This window comes from Arachis ipaensis, chromosome B08 (assembly GCF_000816755.2).
Source record: "Arachis ipaensis cultivar K30076 chromosome B08, Araip1.1, whole genome shotgun sequence".
NCBI lineage: Eukaryota > Viridiplantae > Streptophyta > Magnoliopsida > Fabales > Fabaceae > Arachis > Arachis ipaensis.
Window position 1 is genome coordinate 84104008 of NC_029792.2, and position 15285 is coordinate 84119292.

General features: G+C 36.9%; 1 long non-coding RNA gene across 1 annotated transcript in view; it reads left to right on the plus strand.

Moving 5' to 3' along the window:
* The window catches only part of LOC107612127, a 23473-nt gene extending 14620 nt beyond the window's left edge, over positions 1-8853 (plus strand). Inside the window, exon 5 of the long non-coding RNA XR_002352653.1 lies at positions 8762-8853. This is a non-coding gene — a long non-coding RNA (uncharacterized LOC107612127). The remainder of the gene's footprint in view (positions 1-8761) is intronic.

Here is a 15285-nt window from a genome sequence, read left to right on the forward strand (position 1 = left end):
AGAAGTGAAGAAAGGGATAAGTGAAAGTGAACTTGGAGGCATGAAGTTAGCCCCAACGTTAGCCCCCTAACTTGGAGGCTAATGTTGGGCATGAAGTACTCCCTGGGCTCCCACGTTTGAGCCAACGTTAGCCCCCTAACTTGGAGGCTAACGTTGGCACCACTAGCATATAAGGAAGGCCAACGTTAGGGTCAAAGTTAGACCCCTAACTTTGACCCTAACGTTGAGACCAACTTTGGCTAACTTCATTTCCGGTTCAATTGGTTCACTTCGGTTCTTCTTCAATCTTCAAAGAGCAATCAACCAAGGCCTCTTTCAACCCAATTCCACCAAGAACAAAGGCCCAACTCAAGGCTTGAAGATCATTTTGGAAAGTGTATAAATAGGATAGAATTCAAGTTATTCGGGGAGCTTTCCTTTTAGAATTTTCATAATAGCTTTCCTGGGAGAGTTTTCCTTAGGAGCTTTCCTTTTAGAATTTTCATAATAGCTTTCCTGGGAGAGTTTTCCTTAGGAGCTTTCCTTTTAGAATTTTGATAATAGTTTTTGGGAAGCTTTTGTTACTGAGTGAACTTGAATTTCTTTGTTTCCTTTTACTTTCAATTTCATTTTACTTTTGTCTTGGATTTTAGATTGGAGAATTGAAGAAATTCTGTTTCAATCTCAATCTTGGATCTCTCTGCTTTCTTTACTGTTAATTGAATTTCATTTCCGGTTCATTGTTCTTCATCTCTGTTCTTTGCAATTTACAATTCCCTTGCAATCATCTTGTTGGATCTAGGAAGGCATTGAGATCTAGACTTGGTTTTCTAGTCTCTGGGTCCTGAGATCTGAATTTCTCATTTCAATTCCCTGTTTATTGCTTTTTTTGTTCATTTACTTTACTGCTTCAAGATCCGGTTCAATCCCAATTCCCTTTCCCTCTTCTGTTTGATGCAATTTAGTTTTTCCTTGTTTAATTTCTGCAAATCCACATCCCAATCCCCTTTACATTTCAAGCAATTTACATTTCTTGCACTTTAAGTTTCTGCAATTTACATTTCTTGCACTTTAAGTTTCTGCAATTTACATTTCTTGCACTTTAAGTTTCTGCCATTTAATTTCTTGTTCTTTAAGTTTCAGCAATTTACTTTCCCGCTCTCTTTAATTTCATGCAATTTGCTTTCTGCAAATCACAAATCACCCAACCAACACTTGATTCGCTTGACTAAATCAACCACTAAACTAAAATTGCTCAATCCTTCAATCCCTGTGGGATCGACCTCACTCCCGTGAGTTTTTATTACTTGATACGACCCGGTACACTTGCCGGTTAGTTTTGGGTGTTTTGGGAGAGATTCGTTTCTCACCAAAATATCTCATCATAAACCTTATACTTCTTCGATTCGGCTTGAGTTTGTTTCAAACTGATGCGCTGGTTTTCTTCTTATTGATCCTATTGAACTTCTTTGATCAAAGGGTTATCTTTGAAGTTGTCAATCAATTTATTTCTAGCAAACTTCCTTGCTTGAACGTCTTTGTTTATCTGGAAATTGGATACATTCCCCTAAATCTATGATTATTATTCTTGACATATATCTTTCCTTTCCGAATCTGGTATCCTTCTGAGTAGACTCGAGAATTGTTTTGATATCACATACGACTTGTAGACGTAGTAGTGCGATGCGTTAGTTCTTTAAGACGTGATATGTGTATATGGAAGTTGAAGCGGTAGTGTGCGACGTTATAAGTTATGGGTGTTTTGTTCCTTGCGAACGGGTTTGCGGTTGTCAGGCTTGTGATCGAGTATGGGGATTGTAAAGTGCTTGATGGAGTTGGAAAGTTGAAGCATTGAGGTTGATGTGAGATTAGAGTGCGAATGTTGAGCACGTCGTTTTAACCCCATCCTGTTTTATAGCCTTTGATGCTTTGCCCTTCTATCACATGATTGACCCATGTTATATTTTGCATTGAGCCTACCTTGTAATGTTTGCTTTGCAATCACACTCCTACCTTTACATCCTTATGCTTATGACAATCAAAGTATTTGAAAATCGTATATATGATTATATTTTGAGATATTTTTGCTTCTTCCTTAAATGTGTTCAAGGATGAACTGTTATGGAATTTCTTTCATTTTGTATCAATTTTTGAGGGCAAAAATTTTTATAAGGTGGGTAGAATGTAAGACCCAGAACTTTTGAAAAGTCTTATTATGATCAAGTCTCAAATCATATAGTTATTTATAGCCTTAATTTCAGAGATTATTTTATTAAAGGTAATTAACGCAAGTTTTGATTTATTGAACTTGAGATAAGTTATGATTATTATCCAATTTTATAATTATTGGATTATTTTCTATATTTAAAGTATAAGGTTGATAGTTATGAGATAATAAGGATTTTATATGATTTAGATTAGATAAGTAATATTTTAAATATTATTACTGCTATTTTGGAAAATGAAGAAATTAAGTATATTACTTCTAATTATTTGATATGGGCATTTTATTGAAAATAAATTGTAAAATTGATGAGCAAATAGTATTTTTCTATATATAATTAGTGCTGGATTTAAATTGAGTTTCAATTACTATATTTTCCCCAAATTCGTTTGAAATTACTATAATGCCCCTAACCCTAATTTTGCTAAACCCATTCCCTTCCATCCTCCCTCCACGCTGCGCAGTCCAACCCCTTTCCTCACTGCCTTTGCTGCGTAGCAACAACAACAACAACAACACACGCAATTTCCTTTGTTCTCCAAGAAAGAAAGAAACAAAGAGAAAGAGAGATCTGAGGGGGAGTAGAGGAGACCGGAAAAGAAAGGGGAAAGGAGGCCACGTTGCTGCCGCTGCTACCAATCCGCTCCGCCAGGGTCGTCCCGTCCACGGAGCCATGAGTCGCGCCGTGTCACTGAGAGGAGAAGGGGAACTCACCACGTCGCTGTCACCTATAAGCCGCACTGTTGCCCGTGCCGCCGCTAGTCCACCATGGAGCCAACGTCAAGCTCGCGGGTGAGGGGGAGACACAGCGCCGCCGACTTCGCCAGTATTTCGCCGTCGAATCCTCCTTGCCGCCGCCGTTCAAATCGTGATTCGGAGAGGGAAGAGATGCGAGCCATGGCCGGAGGAGAGAAGACGCCGTGTCTGGAAGCTGCCGTCATCCTCGCCACAGGGTCAGCCGCTGTCATGTATGGCAGAGCCAGAAAGAGAGAGTTCGGGAGCAGAGCAGGCGAGAGAGATCTAAGGCTGAGCTGGGAGTCCAACCACCGCGTCCAGCCGCTGTTTGTGTCGCCGGCGCTGCCTCTGCTGGAGTTGCCACCATCAGAAAGGGGTTTCGACCGCCGTAGGTGTCGCTGCCGGAAAAAGGGAGCTGCGTCTCTGTGTTTCTGATCGCCGGGAGTGGTTCTACGACTTCTGGGAGCACCGCTGGAGCCTTTGGCTACTTTTGCCGTCGCCGGAAAATTCTATCGGTAAGGACTTTAAGTTGGTTCTCCTTTCCGTTGAGTTTCTGGGAACCTCATTGTCACTGCACATGGTTCAGGTCACCGCTGCTGCTTGAGGTAGCTGTCGGGCTGTCGCCAAACCGGTTTGAAGACCGCCGCTGTTTCGGTTCAGCCGTTCCTTCTTCGGTTCGGTATGCGTTTCGATTTGAAAGCCTTTTCGTTACTGTTCTGTAATCTCACACTAAGGTTTGTGGCATTAATCGCTATAAGATTGAGTTTCGGTTGTTGTATGTTGCGATTAGAGTTGCTGAGACTGTTGAGAAAACAAGTGGAGCCGGGTTGTTGGTTGCCGCCAATTTGTGTAGAGGCGGAAAGGACTCTGTGACGCCTTTGGGCTATGGTTTTGCGTTTAGGTAGGGGCGCTTTCCGAAAACTATAGTTTATTGTTGGAATTATTACATACGGATACTGATATGAGATATTGTGTATTTGGTGATTGTATCTGCCTTATGTGTTATTTGATTGACTCGAGAGATTATGGATGTTGGTGTGGTTGAATTGTTGTGCGGCTTTGTGAAATGTAATGTTTTGAAGTTGATTCTTTAGAAGATTTGAAATCTGAGTTTAATCCGTTGAGGATTGGTTTGAATTGAGTCAATTATTTTGATGATGTGAAAAATAGAATACACTCTTGAATTCAGCTTGGCTTGCTTTAAATGATCTGGTTTTTGATAAATGATTGTTATTGAACCGTTTCTTTAAAGCTTTGGAAATGAGTTTATTCGGCTGATAACGATTTGATTTTTGAAACGGTTTCCTTGAAATATGGAATTGAGATGACTGTTGGATTTGGCTTGCCTTGAACTGATTTTGGAATTTGGGCTGTTGGAAAAGGATTGTGGAATGGTTTTGTTGGGACCCGAACCGGGTTGCAAAGTCCAAGTTTTAGGGGAGATGCTGCCGGAATTTCTATAAAATCCGAGTCTTTATTAAAATATTGTTTGGAAAAATGATGAGTTAAAGACTTCTACTATTTTATTTGAATTATCAAGAAAAGGATGGTTAATGCTTTTGAAATGAATTATTAAAGAGGAAATTATGATTTAGTCTTACTTCGTAAGAAAGGCATTGTATCTCTTTCAGGAGAAAGTTAATTAGGTGAAACTTATGTTTTAAAGATGTTTTAAATGTGACAAGGGTAATGCCTTTGAATTTGACTCGAGGGTTTCAATTAGAGGAGTTTCAATGACTTTGAAAGAACCTAAATGTCTATTGACAAGTTCCATTTTGAAATGTTTTGAGAAAGGTTTTAAGTACTCTTTGAATCCTGAACTTTTGCAAGACAAACAATTTTGAACAGTTGAAACGCTTTAGAATTTGTCATGGGGGTTGAAGCTGGTTTTGCCTAAGTAAAGGAAACGGCTTTGAAGGAAGTAAATGATTACATGACTCGGTTTGGCTTAGATCTTATTTTATTACTCAAATCGGAAAGCCAAGGTCTTAATGATTTTAAATGAATTTGGCGAAATGAGTTTTGCTATTCTCCCCTAAGGACTTGGGACTCTGCCGAGAAACTTTTGTTACAAAAATCCCATTGTTGGATGGGTGATTTTGAATGTTTCAAAAGGAATCTTTAACTTTCCATGGTTTTGAAAGTTTTGGAAAGAGGAAGCCGAGAGTGGCTTGTTTTAAAAAGGGGAATTTTCCTTGAGTAAAAGTGGCTTATGAGCCTGAGATAATTTGAGAAATGAGATCTTTAAAGAGTTGAAACTTGATTTCAAAGTGAAATGAATTGAGAAAATGATTTATGGCTTAAATGCCGATTTCATGAATTTGATGATTTTGAATGTGGAAGTGTTGTTTTGTTGAGAGCCGGAATGGCTGTGTATGATTATGAATATTGGCTGGTTCTGGATTGAACCGTGAGCCAGATGGCTGAGATGGATGTTGATCCATGGCTGAGAATGAATGCATATATGCTGAGATATTGATAATTATGAATGTTTGCACTTCCACCATCGGAGATGAGGGTTTCCCTGGGAGGAAGCAGTGGCTAGCCACCACGTGCTCCAGGTTGAGACTCGAAGCTCTTGTGACCCTATGTCGTAAGTGTGGCCGGGCACTGTGAAAGGCCCGAATGAGCTCGCCCCCATAAATATTCACCAGTGAGGGTGATGGATATGGATCATGATTATGATCAAGTTTATGATGAGTATAACTCGAGTTGGGGATGCGCGACAGAGGGACAGTCCAATGGTTAGCTACCAGGACTTGTCGGGTTGGCTTTATAACCGACAGATGATATCATCAGTCACTAGGGACAGGCATGCATCATATGCATCTATGTGACATTTTTTGGGTGTGCATATTATACTTGGTTTGCCTATGTGACTAATTGCTAATTGTCCTACTTGCAATAATTGTTTGTTTGTGCTTGCATCTTCCTATTTGTGTTTGCTACTGGGACTCTGTTGGACTGTGGTGATTGGTTGATGGTTGGATTGTTTGGGCCTAGGGCCATGGTTGAAATGAGATGAACCGATGGTTGATTTCGGTTTTGTGTTTTTGGTTTGGAATAAAATATGAAAGGCTGTTTTGGTTCAGCATAGATAAACCATTTTGAAAGGCTTTTGAGTTTTTGAGAATTGAACGGTTCTTCTTTCAGAAAAGATTTTCAGACTTTACTTTTACTGTAAACCGTTATTTTTGAAAAGGAGGCATAAGATGGTTATTAATCACTGGTACGGTTTATCTTCACATATCCTATTACAGTAATTCCCAAAAACCCTCTACTGAGAACCCTTTCGAGGATGATGTTCTCACCCCCCTACATTTTTCCCCTTTTAGGATATGGCGTAGAAGTTATGAAGAGTTCATTTAGTTGTTGTTGAGATGCTCTGTATTGCTTTAGTATATTTTTGTTCCCTCGCCTTTATCTTGATACATTTTGTAAGAGGGATAGGAATTGTATTGGTTAATGCTTGTAATATGATATATAGATCTATGTATATATATGGATGTATCCTTTATGAGATTTTGTAAGTTGTATGGTATGTATGGATGTATGTTATCGAACGAAAGTATTTTGGGAGCGTTATTGAACAGGCTCATTTTTTAGTATTAAATATTATAAGTATCGTCGTAATGTCCGAGCTATCAGAGTTGCGTAGCCGGAAGCGTGAGCTTTGTTAGTTAGGGTATTACACTTCTTCTATTGGAAATTTTTCAGTTTGAATTTTGAAATGGAACCAATTTTAAATAAAACTTTATTTCTATTATTTTAATACCGTAAAATTTCGGAACAATTGGACTTGTAGTTTTAAAGATATGAATTTTTAAAAGATGATGCATTATGCAGAAAATGCCAGATTCTGTTTTCCTAAATTAGTAACTTTGGGAGTTTATAACTTTTGATCCTTGATAGACATTGAGATGCAACCAATTGGAGGTGAAATTAAGTATGTTTAGCATATGTGATTTAAATTTCAGGGTTTTCCATGTTTTAATAAGTGAGTTATGGGACTAGAAAGAGGTTGTGTTCAATGATTTGTAAAACAGAATTCTGCAGAGAATTATCTAACTTCAAAGCTACGTTACTTCTTCATTAAAAATGGAATGACCCTGGAACGAATTGAGAAAGAAATTTGGATGAGTTATGTTTAACCACATTAATTTTGAAGGTAGTTGGATTTAATTTGGATTTTATATGAAATTTTGAATGTTGTATGCTGCTGCTGTCTTCTGGTTTTAAAACATTGCAAAGTAGTCACGGTTTTGCTTATATTCCCGAAGCTAGAGTCAGCGAAAAATTGTGATTTTTGGTTAAATAGAAAGCTTAATCCGAGACGGTCACATGGATATAAAGTTTGCGTGATTCCGATTTCATTGGATATTTTAAAAACAAAATGGAAATCAGGCTGCCAAGTTGTGTCGGTAATTATTTTGGATATGGAATTTAAGAAATAGATTTTCTATTCTATTATCAAATGTTTTTGAGAATATATTGTTGTGGCAATTGCTGAAAGAGGCTGATGAAATGTTGAGAAAGAAGGAACCCGTAAGGGTGGCTAAGTCGTATTTTTAAAGGAGATTATGTCGAAATTTTTATAAAAGTATAAGGACTTAATCAAAATCAATATTTAAGGTTTATTTAATGATAATAACTTCAATGATTCTTTTAAGAAAATATTATTTGGTATACGAGATTGTTGGCAAGGGCGTGGGTCTTGTCCCGCTTGCGTATTTGCAATTATGAAAGAAAAAGGAAAGAGTAAAGTACTTACTGTATGATTATCTGTTGCTTGAGGCAACCCAAGAGATATTTGTTTATTTGTTTGTTGTTTGAAGCAACCCAAGAGATGTTTGTTTGTTGCTTGAGGCAACCTAAGAGATATTGTTTGCTTATTTGTTGCTTAAATACAACCCAAGAGATATTATATATATATATATATATATATTTGTTGCTTAATGCAACCCAAGAGATGTTTGTTTATTTATCTGTTGCCCTGAGACAACCCAAGAGTAATTTTCCGTTCTCAAGAGTATATTTCCTGCGAGTAGAAAGCAGAGGCTATCTCAATAGAGCTGCTAATAATTATATGCACATTTATTTGAATAGAAAATCGTATTCGGTAAATCGTGAACTTGTGACCGTATAAATGTCGGGAATGCAGTTGCTAACCGACACATGAGCTCATGGCCTGCACTAGGACTAGACATTCATCATATGCATCTACGTGACATTGTTTGGGTGTGTATATTATAATTGGTTTGCCTAAGTGAATAATTCTGTTTAATTGCTAATTGATATACTTGATGTAATTGCTCTTAATTGTGTTTGAACCTCATTACCTGTGTTTGTAACTGATTGTTTGGATTGTGGTGATTGGATGTTGATTGAGTTGTTTGGGCCTGAGGCCGTGACTGGTACGTTTGAGGTCTAGTTTTGTATAAAGTATCTGACTGGTTTAGCATAGACTTAATGAACCTATGCTTGGAGCAGGATGATCATTTATACCGCGTAGGTAACTTCTTTTACGTTATGGTCTAGTAAAGTATGAAAAATCAAACTGGTTCAGCATAGACTTAATGAACGTATGCTTGGAACAGGTTGGTCATTCATACAGTCTAGGAAAACTTTTAAGAGTTTTATAAAGAAAATGTGGGTCTAGGATTTTGAATAATTAACTAATGCTTTTAAAGAAGGTTAATTTTCTTTTAGATGTCTCTGAATGAAATTAACTATTTGCGCTTTATTCTATACTTTTGCAGCATTCTCGACCTCTACTGAGAACATGTGGTTTGGTTCTCACCCCCAAATTTTTCACCCTTTCAGTGACACAGGTTTGAAGATGCAATATGAAGCTGCAAGCGATTAGTAGGCTTTCTTTATGGTTTTAATTGCTTTCATAGAGTCCCCTCGCTCTTGTCCTTTGAGCTTTTATTTTAACAGAGGGGTAGGTGTTGTATTTGGGTTTATATGACTTCTTATGTATAAGAATTATTATTAATAATACTTATGTGATTGTTATTATTATTTGCAATATTTATCCTTGATACATGTCCTTAATAAATAAAAACAGAATTTTCTGGCATTTTCTTAAAACTGAAATGCGATCTCAATACAAAGGCTCGATAATTAAGTAGTTAATACTAGAAAAGGTTACGTAATGTTCTTTCTAGTAGAAATACGCTGACTTAAGCAAGGTATTTTGCTGGAAGGGATGTTACAGCTTGACTAACAAGAAACTAAAAGATATGATTCTAGAATTTAAAGATTGAACCTTTCTTAACAAGAAAGTAACAAACTTGAAATTTTTGAATCAAAACATTAATTGTTAGCAAGGATTTTCGAAAATATGAAATAAAATTAAGAAAAAGATTTTGAAAAATTAGTTTTAAAATTTTTGAAAACATTAAAAGAAAAATAAAAAAGATTTTGAAAAATTTTAAGAATGAAATTCGAAAATCATAAAAAAATGAAAAAGAATTGATTTTGAAAAAGATTTGAAAAGATAAAGTTTTTAAATTGAAAATTTGACTTGACTAACAAGAAACAACTAAATTTTAAAAATTTTTGACCAAGTCAACTCAAAATTTCAAAAATTATGAGAAGAATACGGAGAAGATATTTTTTTTACCTTTGAATTTTTAATGAGGAGAGAGAAAACAACAAAATGAAACAAAACATAAAAATTTAAGATCAAAACAAATAATGCATGCAAGAATACTTTGAATATCAAGATGAACACCAAGAATACTTTGAAGACCATGATGAACATCAAGAACATATTTTTAAAAATTTTTAAGAAAAGAAAGATATGTAAGACACCAAACTTAGAAATTTTTAATGTTTAGACACTATGAACTCGAAAATGCATATGAAAAACAACAAAAAAACACAAAACAAGAAAATCACAATATTAAACAAAGAAAATCATCAAGAACAACGTGAAGACCAAGAAAGAACACATGATGAATTTTCAAAAATTTAAGAAAAATTAAAAATATGCAATTAACACCAAACTTAAAATTTGACACAAGACTCAAACAAGAAACATAAAAAGTTTTTTTGGTTTTATGATTTTATTAAATTTTTTTGTTTTTTTTCGAAATTATTTTAGAAAAAGAAAATAAAGAAATTCAAAAATTTTAATAAGAATTCCAGGATTCATGCAATGTTAGTCTAAAGCTTCGGTCCAAAAGAATTAGACATGGCCAAATGGCCAGCCAAGCTTTAGCACAGTATTATAAATGAGAATCCAAAGGCTCCTCCAATAGCTGCAATGATAAGTGGAAGCTTCAGTCCAAAGGAATTAGACAAGGCTTAATAGCCAGCCAAGCTTCAACATATCATCATGGAGCTCTAAGGTGGAATTCATTATTAAAATTTTTTAAGAACATTTTTTTCGAAAACTTTTTTTTTGAAATATTTTTATAAACTTTTTGAAAAGAAAATAAAGGTTGAAACAAGAAAGAAGGTTACCTAATCTAAGCAACAAGATGAACCGTCAGTTATCCAAACTCGAACAATCCCCAGCAACGGTGCCAAAAACTTGGTGCACGGAATTGTAATCACACGTTTGCAACTCCGGTATAACTAACCAGCAAGTGCACTGGGTCGTCCAAATAATAAAACCTTACGCAAGTAATGGTCGATCCCACGGAGATTGCCGGCTTAAAGCAAGCTATGGTCATCCTGTAAATCTTAGTCAGGCGGTTCAAATGGTTATGATGTTTTGATAATTAAAAGATAAATAAAACATAAAATAAAATAAAGATACTTATGTAATTCATTGGTGGGAATTTCAGATAAGCGTTTGGAGATGCTTTATTGCTTCTGAACCTCTGCTTTCCTATTATTTTCATCCAATCATGCGTGCTCCCTTCCATGGCAACCTGTATGTTAGTGGATCACCGTTGTCAATGGCTACCATCTGTCCTCTCAGTGAAAATAGTCCAGGTACGATTTCTGTACGGCTAATCAACTGTCGGATCTCTCGTCTCGGATGAAAAATACCAGGCACAGCTACTGCATGGCTAATTATCTGTCGGTTCTCACTTGTGTCAGAATAGGATCTCTCTATCCTTTTGCACACTGGCACTACGCCCAACATTCGTGAGTTTGAAGCTCGTCACAGTAATCCCGTCCCAGATCCTACTCGGAATACCACAGACAAGGTTTAGACTTTCCGGATCTCAGGAATGCTGCCAATTGGTTCTAGCCTCTACCACGAGGGTTCTAATCTCACGGATTCGAATGCTCTATTGTCAGGAGAGGCAAGTCAAATCTGTGGATCAGAGACCCAAGAGACTATACTATGGCTGTCATCCAATGACTACGTTGAACATCATGTAGACCGGTTGTGGTTGTCAGGCACACGGATCTTGGCTAAGCGAGTAACGAAGATAGTGGGTGATTGTCACGGGTCACCCCTTTATTCTGACTTAACTGAATTAAGTACGAGAGTATATCTTGGAGAAGAAGTAAGCGTGAATTGAAAGAGAAATAATAGTACTTGCGTTAATTCATGAAGAACAGCAGAGCTCCGCGCCTTAATCTTTTAGGTGTAGAAACTCCACCGTTGGAAAATACATAAGAGAAAAAGGTCTAGGTATGGCAGAATGGCCAGCTTCCCAATGTGAAAAATGGCATAAGATGATAAAAGTCTTCGAATACAATAGGAAAGACTAGTATTTATGCTAAACTAGTTACTAAGGATTACAGAAATTAAGTAATTAAGTGCAGATAGTGCAGAAATTCACTTCCGGGGCCCACTTGGTGTGTGCTTGGGCTGAGCATTGAGCTTTACATGTGCATAGGCCTTTTCTAGAGTTAAACACCAGCTTGGATGCCAGTTTGGGTGTTTAACTCCAGTTCTGGTGCCAGTTCCGGCTTTTTACGCCAGAAAAGGGTCTTTGGCTGGCATTTAAACGCCAGTTTGGGCCATCAAATCTCAAGCAAAGTATGGACTATTATCCGTTGCTGGAAAGCCCAAGATGTCTACTTTCCACCACAATTGAGAGCGTACCAATTGGGCTTCTGTAGCTCCAGAAATTCCACTTCGAGTGTAGGAGGGTCAGAATCCAACAGCATCTGCAGTCCTTTGTCAGCCTCTGAATCAGACCTTTGTTCAGGTCTCTCAATTTCAGCCAGAAAATACCTGACATTACAAAAAAACACACAAACTCATAGTAAAGTCCAAAAATGTGATTTTTTCATAAAAAATAATAAAATTATAATAAAAAATAACTAAAACATACTAAAAACTACCTAAAAACAATGCCAAAAAGCGTATAAATTATCCGCTCATCATGCTCCTTCAATCTCTTCAAGAGGAGTGCCTTGATCGGATGAGCGTAGTAGAACCAAGTGGTTCACCGCTTCGGCTATGGTATCCATGAATTACCCTTGTGTGCTTTGGAATCCTTCTTGCTCTTGGAGAAAGGCTTGAAGGTCTTGTTGGTCTTGGGCCAAGGGTGGAAAAGCTTCACATTAGGGTGAAAATTGAGATTCATAGTTTGGGAGAAAGGTTGTATTTGTAGGAGGTGACTCATGTTGGCAAGTATTTAGAGGTGGTATGTAAGAAGGTGGATGTTGGTATTGGTGTGGTGTTTGAAAATGTGGTGATTGAGGGTTATATTTGGTGTATGGGTCATAGGCATATGGTGGTGGAGGTGCATAATCACAGTGAAATCCACCATATCCTTGGCTTGGGTATGTGCATTGGGAAGGGTATGGCTTATTGTAATATAGAGGAGGTGGCTCTTTCCAAAATTGATGCTCCAATCCCATGATGTAATCCAAAATTGAGGTTATCAAGCCCTACAAAATAAGCACAACCAAACTCCAAACCAAGAGGGTGATAACTCATAGAGAAAATTGAAAATAACAACTAAAGACATCAATTAACAAAATAAACAAAATGATAATTACCAACAAAAGAAAACAAGCAACCAAAAAGTATCTATTCACACTATGGACATATTTACAACAACCAAAATATAGCACTCATGATGCTAGTTCCCCGTCAACGGCGCCAAAATTTGACGACGACCAAAAGCATGGGTTTGGATTTTTGTACTAAAAATAGGATTGACGTTGCAAGTATAGTTCAAACCCAACCATTGATCATCAATCAAATTATCATTCTAAAGATTGTCACAATTCAAAACACAATTATAACCGAGAGTATTTAGACTCTCGGGTCTTTCTCCCTAGGAACTAATGCCAATGAATGCACACAATTTTAGTTGTGAGTAGCAAGGGAGTTTTCAATGATAAGGAAGCAAACAAATAAAGAGATAAAAGAACTAGATAAAATTGTAATTAATAAACTAATAAAGGAATAAAAAAACTATGTATGTAATATAAACAAGTAAGGCTAAAAAGTAATGGAAAAGTAGTTTAAAACATAAATGAAACCTTGAATTGGAATGAGTTATGGAATCCCTTCCTTACCATAACCACAACTATGATAATTATGATGGATTAATCTCACTAAGTCAACCCTCACATCGGTGAGTAAGTTAAATGAGCATAAGTGTTCTTAACCCACAATTCCTAGCTTGCTTGCTAATTACCTTAGTAACAAATTAGCGTTAGTGGGAACAAGAACAATTAACAACCCAAGAATTATCACTAAATGTTGCACATTATGGCTCTAGTAATCCATACACTCATTTCCCCCAAGCCAAGGGGTTGAAATTACCCCAAAATCAAAATTAGCATTTCATCAAACACATAGTGGGCATAAACATAAAACATGGCAAAATTGGGAAATTGATAAAATCTATGAATCATAAATGATCAAAATTAATAAAGGTAACTTAAACAAATATATAAAAGCCATTAAACATCAATTTAAACAACTAGAAATCCAAAATTAGAAAACTATATAAATTGGCAAGAGAAATGAAAATATGAGAAAGTGTAGAACAAGTAATGTCATAAAAGAGAGAATTAAAGAAATACTTACAATAAGATAGCAAAATCCAAGAACAAAATTGAAGTATAAAATGCTACATTGAAATCCTAATTAAAACCCAGAGAAAACCTAAACTAAACTACTCTAAAACTACTCCTAAAAACTCTTCTATGAAGTATGGTAATGTATGGTATGATATATAGTTGCTTCCCCCTTCAAATATGCTCCAAAGCCTTCAAAAATGGGCTAAAAAGCCCCCAAAACGTGAGTCCACGTGCAATTTTAATAGAGGCACACGCTGGTACCTATGCGGACGCACAGGTCTGTGCATGGGCACACTTGCTGATTTTCCTCCTGTGCGTGGGCACAGCCCTGTGCGGACGCACAGGTCCTGATATCCATTCTGTCCTGAGCATGGGCACAGGTCCTAATTTTGACCCATGTGCGTGGGCACAGAAGGTGTGCATGGGCACAAGCTGAAATACTTTTTTCTGTTTTCTTCATGTTTTCTTCCTTTTTGCATACTTTTTTCCACTTCTACCAATCCATTCTTGTCTCTACGACCTGAAATCACTCAACAAACATATCATGGAATCAAATGGAATAAAAGTGGGATTAAATTGCTCAATTTAAGCACAAAAATGCATGTTTTCACATTTAGGGATCAAACACAAAAGTATGCTATTTTGGTGAATAAGTGTGAGTTTATGTGATGAAATCCATCCAATTCAAGCTAAAATATATCATCAAATATGGACTCATCAGACCTCTATAGTGTGAGCTTGAAAGTAAGGTCAGAGCCTTCGGGAGGTAAGGATATAGGCATATGTGAACTTTTCTATCTTTTGTTAGTTCAGCTCTGCCCCTTGTAAGGCTTTGCTATCAAAGTAGATAGGTTGTTTCCCAGTGTCATCTTCTCAGACCAAGGATGAATCTATAGCTCGGCTTCCCACTGCCAGGTAGAGGATGAGCTCTTCTCCCGTGACTAGTACTCATGGAATTATTCAAATTGCTTCCCCTTTCTAAAGTTTGAAGATAAGGGTAGAGACTTCAATGCTGACCCTACCAAAAATCTGGATAGTGCCGCCAGCCTTCCATTTAGCTATTGGACTTTCGTGAGACAAGTCGGGCTCTTCCATCTAGTATGGCTGAGTACTTGTTTAGGTTTGCTTCTATGTCTCTTTGAGTGAGCATGAAACCTAGGAACTCTCCAACTTCTACTGTGAAGGTGCATTTTGAGGGATTTAGTATCATTTCATATTTTCTGATTATGGAGAATACCTCAGATAGGTCAGACAAGAGGTCTAAGTTTTCTTTAGTTTTGACGAGCATGTTGTCCACATAGACTTCCATGAGTTTCCCTAGGTGAGGAGAAAACACCTTGTACATCAGTCGCTGGTATGTTGCTTCGGCATTGCTTAATCCAAAAGGC